The sequence below is a fragment of the Pteropus medius genome, unplaced genomic scaffold, assembly GCF_902729225.1.
Source record: "Pteropus medius unplaced genomic scaffold, Ma_sr-lr_union100, whole genome shotgun sequence".
NCBI lineage: Eukaryota > Metazoa > Chordata > Mammalia > Chiroptera > Pteropodidae > Pteropus > Pteropus medius.
Window position 1 is genome coordinate 967781 of NW_024347790.1, and position 7504 is coordinate 975284.

The following is a 7504-nucleotide window of genomic DNA, read 5'->3' on the forward strand; positions in this document are numbered from 1 at the left end:
ATGATCATTTTGTTGTTGTTGTTGTTTATGCGAAGAACACATAACAAAATCTACTCTGGTACTGAAGTTTAACCTATGCAATGCAGTAGTGTGGGCTATAAAAACAATAATTTTCCCTTAGGTGAAGAGCTAATTTGATGGATGTTACTAGTTTTTTAAAATAGCAATTTGGATCTTTAGTAATTATGTTAAAATAAAAATGTTTTTAGAACTATTGAAACAGAACATTGATGGAATGTAAACATCGCCAGAATAATCATTTCTTTCTCCTTCCGAGTTTGGTATCTATTTCTTATCAAAGTGTGCTTGGTGTACCTAACTAATGAAAGTAACCTTGAAGACACATGTTGAAACACCACAATTTCCAAAATCATCTAAGAAATAGTTTCCCCCAAATATATCAGAAGTTAAAGAAAATGAGTTTTTAATAATAGGCATATTTGAGCAGCTCAGGAAGAAAGAGTAAGACCGAAAACAACCTTGGATTAAATTGTTCAAATGTCGTGCACACTTAAGAAGATGTCATGGTATGGATGAAAAACTAACCAACTCCAGATTCGAAAATGCCCTTCCCCACCTCACCACACCCCAAGAAGATACCATTCCCCTCTGAGAAGAACAGATATGACTGTAGGCCAGGTGCTTTGGTAGCAAGTTTTAAAGTTTATTTAACCCAAGCAGAAGCGAGCGCACTTGCCGTCTTCCTGCAGCTCTGCCCATGATCAGCTTTCTCTTGGGCTTGAGGACTGCTCGGGGCTCCTAAGAAAGCCAGCTCCCCCCTTGTACACGAACTCCCATCCCTCGTCTGGACTGTTCCCGAACCTCCTTCCAGAGATTCTCCTCTCCGTCTTGGCTGGGTGTTTCCACCCATCAACATACAAACATGCTCTTATTTCTCCCGTCTTATAAAAGGCCCCTGTTGACCCCGCTTCTAGTTACCACACGTATCCCTATTCTCCTGCAGCAGAACTAGAAAAAAATCGTATAAATGCACCATCTCCATTTTTTCTCCTCTCTTTTTCTTTGGAAACCAGTCAGTCTTTTACCCTCATCACTTCGCTGAAACTGCTTTTGTCAAGTTCACCAGCAATTACCACGTCCAGCCTCCAATGGTCCATTCTCATTTCTAAACGTACTGGTCCCAGTGAAACACGGAAACTACTTCGCTTCCTGCTCCTTCTCAGCTGGCTGTGCTGGTTCTTTCTCATTCCCCAGGCTCCTAATTTAGCCCTTCCTCTCCCTTTCTGTAAGCACTGCTTCTCTCGGGAATCTCCATCCCATTGTGAGAGGTGAAATCCTGTGTCTTCCCAGCTGCGTGGGAGAGAAGGAGGAGGACAGTGAGTGACATTGGGTGTTGTCCCTCGGTTCTTCCCCACCTTACAGGTCGGCAAGATTTAGAAAAAGTAAGATTTATTGAAAGTACATTTTAGAAGGAGACTGGCCACACTAGGGAAGGCTGCAGCCCTGTGGAATTTGAGAGGTTAAGAGAGAAGACTGTACACCCCAGAGGGAGGAGCGGGTTTCCAGGAGGGAGAGCTATAAGGACGCAGAAATGGGAAGGTCTGTTTGTATTTGGGCCGTGATGGGAGGTCGTAGATGATCCGTATGTGAGGTCACCTTGACTGACAGTTGGCTGCTATATAACCCTTTGCCTACTATGCAGGTGCTTACCCAGAATTCAGTCTATTATAATTAGATTCATGAACTTCCAGGCATAGTCATGATATTATAATGATGGTATAATGAGGCTGAAGTTATGGGCAGTACTTTCTGTGCATGCATTTGTAGCTGGTTTGGCCAGCAGCTTTTATGGCATCTGTGCTCTATCTAGGATTTGGGGTAAGTTATAACCCTAAAAGGGAGGTATTTCTGGGAGGTCCTTAAGGAAGGTCTTCAAAGGAGGTTTCTATGGTTACAGAGCTGGGCCTTGGCTCTTGTCGCTCATGCCTAACTACCTAACATCATGACTTTAAGCTCCTTCTATAAACTAATGATCGATTCCAAGTTTACATCTCTGGCCTAGACTCTCCAATAAACGCCAAACTCTGTGTATCCAGCTGCCTACTTCATGTCGTCGCTAGGTTTTCTAACAGACATCTCAAAACAGAAATTTCTGATCCCCTCACCCCTCTAAAAAAGATGTGTTCCCCCTCCTAACCCCTGGAAAGGGTGAATGTGACCTTGATTGGGAAGTGTCTTGGCAGGTATGATTAAGTTAAGGATCTCGAGATGAGCTCATTCTGGATTCCCTGGGTAAGGCCTAACCCCAGTGAAAAGTCTCTCCAGGAGACTTTGCCTATCACTGCCGCCTCCCATCCCACTGAGAACCCCTATCTCTGGTATTTTGTGGTGAAGGTGGGGTAGGATGAAGGAAACAAGAAAAAGATCGCGCGATGCACACACACACACACACACACACACACACACACACACACACCCATACTCATGATCATTTCTTAAGATCCGAATTAGAATTTCAGAATCTGTCCCATAAAAATCACTGTCTTCTTTTATGAAAATAATTTAAGAAAAACAAGATTGAGATATTTCTAAGGACACAAACATAATTAAGCTGTATGTTGTAGCTATAAAACAAAATTTCTATGAATCATTTCCAGACAAAGAGATGCAAAGCTTATTTTCTCCAAGCCCACATCCGATGTCAACCATAATTAAAACAAATGTGAAGAACCGAGATGATGTATGGTGCAAAGAGATTTTTAATCTTTCAGCATGAACTAGGAGCTAAAAGATAGATAGATATGAGTTTGGGAGAAGATGAAGAGATAAAATTATCACTTATGGAATTGTTTAGATTGATAAATGTCAAGAGGACTCAGGTAAATTATCTAGCATGACATGAAGATAAGTCAATGAGCAAACCTTAGACACTTCTTGAGGATCTAATTTGTGTCAGGCTGTCTGAAATCCAGGGAACAGTAGTAAGGGGAGCAGACAACTGGTTGTGGTAGCGGAGGGTTCGCATCTAGTCAGGAAGGCAGTGAGGACCTGGCAAGGGCTTAACGATCTGCTGGAGGAGTTTCTTCACAGGGAGCGTGTGTGGCCGGAGGAGGGTGACAGGCATGGAACCAGGGACACTGCTGGGGGAACAGGAGTTTCTGTACTAAAGCTGAATTGCCCAGGAATGAAGAAAGGGACCTATGTTCCCAGGAAAATTGTGTGCTTCCGTGGCCTTTCGTGCATATTTCATCTTGCCATTAACCATGTATCTAAATATATGTATCTAAATATATATATATTTAAAGGGTTCGATGTTTCATCATCTAGTATAATACATATGCATATAGGAAAATTGAAAATATAGAACAAATTTTATGAGAAAGAATTTTAAAAAACTAAAACTCATTCATGCTCCTGCTCTCCAGGAGAAAACCATTGTTAAATTTCCATGTATTTTTCTCCATTTTTATGTAGTTGGAATATATACATATACGTATTTTGCAATATTGGTATCTTCTTAAACCTGATATTATAGCATAAGCATTTTACCGTCAATAAGTATTCTCTAAAAACACAATTTCCTGTAATGTAGTTACACATTATTTTCTTTTTCTTCCCAGCTTTATTGAGGTATAACCGACAAAACTGTATCTATATTTAAAGTGTACAAGGGGATGGATGATTTGATACATGTATACATTGTGTGTGTGTGTGTGTGTGTGTGTGTGTGTGGTGAGAATGCTTGAATCACTCTCTCAGCAGATTTCTAATATATTATTATTACCTAGAGTCACCATGCTGTACATTGCTGTGCATGCTGTACACCATGCAGAACTTATTCATTTTATACACGTAAGTTTGTACCCTTTGACCGACATCTGCCCGTTTCTCCCACCCCAACCCCTGGAAACCACCGTTCTACTGTCTAGAGTTACAGATAATTTTTAAAATTTGTTATTGGGGTTTTCAACCATTTGACAGTAGTCCTGAGCATCGCTAAGAAAACTCTGGACTTCATCCATTTTTAAGTCCTTGCTAATTATGTAGATTTAAAAAAAAAAAAAAAAAGACTTCTTTTTGGTGTTTTAATTTGCCTGTCCACTGAGGTTGAACAAGTCTTCATATATATGTACACTGGTGTTGGCATTTCTGGAAATTGCCTGTTGATTTCTGTATTAGTATAGATTAAACTGTACTGTAGCAACAAGTCAACCCTGAAATCTTAATAGCGCTACGAAATAAAAGTTCACTTTTCAGTCATGTCATAGTTAACGTGAGTCGGGCGACGGTCCTTCATGCAGTGATTCAGGGGACCTCATGTTTGTTTTGTGATGCTGCCGCCTTAAGCCAGTGACCCTTGAGGACACACACCAGTGAAAAGAAAGCAACAGTAACAGTGATCCCTGACAGATCCTTCAAGACTCGAGAGACCAGTGCGAAGGCCCAGCCTCTGAGAACTGGGACTCTAGTCGAAGGGTAAAACAGTGACATTCTGGAAGCTGGTGGGTCCAAGAGAAATACTGTAAACCAAGGGAGGGAAAGCTCTCCAGATGCGTCAGTCATGCCCAGAGCATCCCTGCTCGTGTACGATTCGAGTTTGGGGATTGGATGTTTCTCTACAGTTTCGTTCACAGTCGGCCAGCAGGTCCTTGCACCACAGAAAAGCAGGTTACGCCGCAATCCACCTGGAGGCCCAGGCTGGCTGTGCGCCCGTACATGGCTGTGAGGGATGGAGAGCCCGTCCTCTCCGCTGGGCCACATAAGCACTTCTTGTTCATAGATTTAAAAAGTCTACATGTGTTGCCTAGAAACAGAAATAGACTCTGGCAGATTGCCATGGAGGGCTACGTAAAGAGCTACTTTTAAAAAAAAATCCTCGAATCTTTACAGGTCGGGTGTGGAAGTACCACATCTAGATTTTCAATATGCCAAGGGTTAGGGGTCAACAGACCTTAAGGGAGTGAGCTGGAGACCGTTGGAAGTATCTTCAGCATCGATTACGGTCAGTGACTGAGTAGCCTTCCGATGGCTTCTTACAGGTGGGATACAGCGTTCGGGTTAAATGAATGAGGGTATTTCTATCATAAAATACGATAGGAAGTTATGTCCAGGCTATGTCATTAAGTGAAAAGAAACAAGTTTCACAATGGTATCTGTAGTCTATGCCAATTTTTAAAAGGCCCCATCTCTCATTGTCTCTCTCAGTCTGGCTCAGCTCTGGACATTCTTTTATTCTTCCCTTAAAACTATAAACACCGCCATGAAAACAGTATGGCCAGAGGCAAGGCAGTCTGATCTTTCAAGAAAAGTATAGAGTAGATGTTCTCCACCTGCCACCAACAGTGTCGCAATGTCTGCAACTTATGTATGAGTGGTTCTGTGAAAATAACTTAAAGACTGTGTATGTGCGTGTGTATGTATGTGTATATGTATGTGTATGTGTTATTTATGGAGAGAAAGCGAGTATGGTAACATATTAACATTTCTGGGAGTATCCATTCTGTCCCCCCTCCCCCAACTTTTATGTCTTTAAAATTTTTCAAAATAAAGTTGGGAAAAAGAAATAAATGCACGTGAACATTAAATACCCCAGAACTTAACGTAGCAGAGTACTAGGCAGACCTAACTGGCCCAGCATAGGCAAGGACTATTTAATTTTATAACTTTTAAGATTGCCCAGATTAACTGTTATATTCTAATATCTGGGAAATTATTTAGATGTATATGTCTTTTTACTTCCTCTGAATTATTTAATGCACTAGAAATAAATTCTGGCTTTTTATTTAAAAAACAAAAACGAGGGTTCAACTACTATAATTTTCTTAATTTTTCAAAATGAAACCAACCACTGATTTTAAACCACTCTAAGAACTTGGCAAAATATAGGACTTGGTAATTGATAATTTCAACATAGCATAGGTCACCATGAAATTCCCTGTACATATGCTTATGGTTTTGAAATATCGAGTAGAAAATACATTGCCTTTTCTGTAATCAGCGCACTCGTATAGTGGGCCATTTCCTTCCATGAAGCTCTGATGGGCTTCATTACAGGCAGTCCTCCTAGGCATAAAACTCCCTCCAAAGGCAACAGGATGAGGAAGGACAATCAGAAACCAATGAAAACATCACCTGTGTATTCAGAGTTGGAAATCAGATACTTACTTGTGAAATATAGGAAGCCCTGCAGAGACCAGGTCCAGGATCTATTTACCCAGTCCTCACTGACTAACCCAAAGTAATAGGCATTGGTAGCAGGTTTGGAGTTCAGCAAATTCTGAGCACGTCTAGACACCTACGAGCCTCCTGTTACTGATCATTTCGCTTGATGAAGGCCTGTCCACCCACGCCCGTTCCCATTCAAGACACGGAGACTTGACCAAAGGCCAAATGGTATTCTCGTTTCACACTTTCCTTGTGGAGTCTGTCATGTTTAATAATTGAATGGTTCATATGTGGGTTTTTAATAAGAAAAGGTATAAATTACTGTTGAAAGTAAATTGTCTATGCAGCTATTGCCCGATCTAGAGAAAAAGGGTGGGCTGGGTGTGGAAATGAGCTCAAGGAGACACACACACACACCACGACAGTTATTTATCTGAGACATCAATATCTACGCTTGCTTTATTCTAAAATAAAGAATAGTATAGTTTAGCTATTCTGGTCTCTCTTTACTGAACAACATCTTAAATGGAGAATTCAGATATAACTCTTTTAAAGGTAACGCTAAATTCAGACTGAAAACTGTTGGCTCATATATCTAAAACCTGAACAATTTAAAACACTTGCATCACATTTACTCATCGTAAGGCATGCAGAACTTGGAGAATACAATACACTAAGTTATTTTAAAATACTGAGCCAAAAAGAAAAAGTATACATTGCTTGCACAATATTTCAGTTTCTTTTTCTGGATTGAATCACAATAAATGCTTTGACATAGCCTGATATTCCCTGGCAAGTAACTACCGTTGCTGGAAGGACAGATCCAGCCTCTTCAGACTGTATTTACTAATTCTGTGCATTATAATGAACTGTATTTTGGGATGCAACTATCCTAGGGTTTTAAGAAAGTAAACCACTATGCCAAGATCACCACACCTCAACGTTTAAAGTGCTTCCAAGAAGCCAAATTGTCTATGAACCGTTCACTGAATGTTAAAATAGTCTACATAGATTTTACCCAGAACACAAATACTCAATGACAACCACCTGATTCAATTTCAAGACACTTGGGCTTTTTTTTATTTTGTTGGGCCCAGGTGTCAGTAAACGGAACAGTTGAGATGTAAAAGAAAAATCCCCAGGGAAGCATATCGTAAGAGTCAGTTCACGGTCCCTCCTTTGCCTCTCCCAGCCCTCTGCGCCATTCCTTCGGACCTGTGGCTCTAAGTTTAGTGAGCACAGCCACTTCAGGTGCTGGTTTAAAAGATCCCCAAGTCCCACACCCCAAAAGTCTGTCAGTCTGGGGCAGGGCCCAAGAATTTGCCTTTGACAAGCATCTCCAGGGGATTCCAACTCAGGTGAACTGGACTGCTCTCTG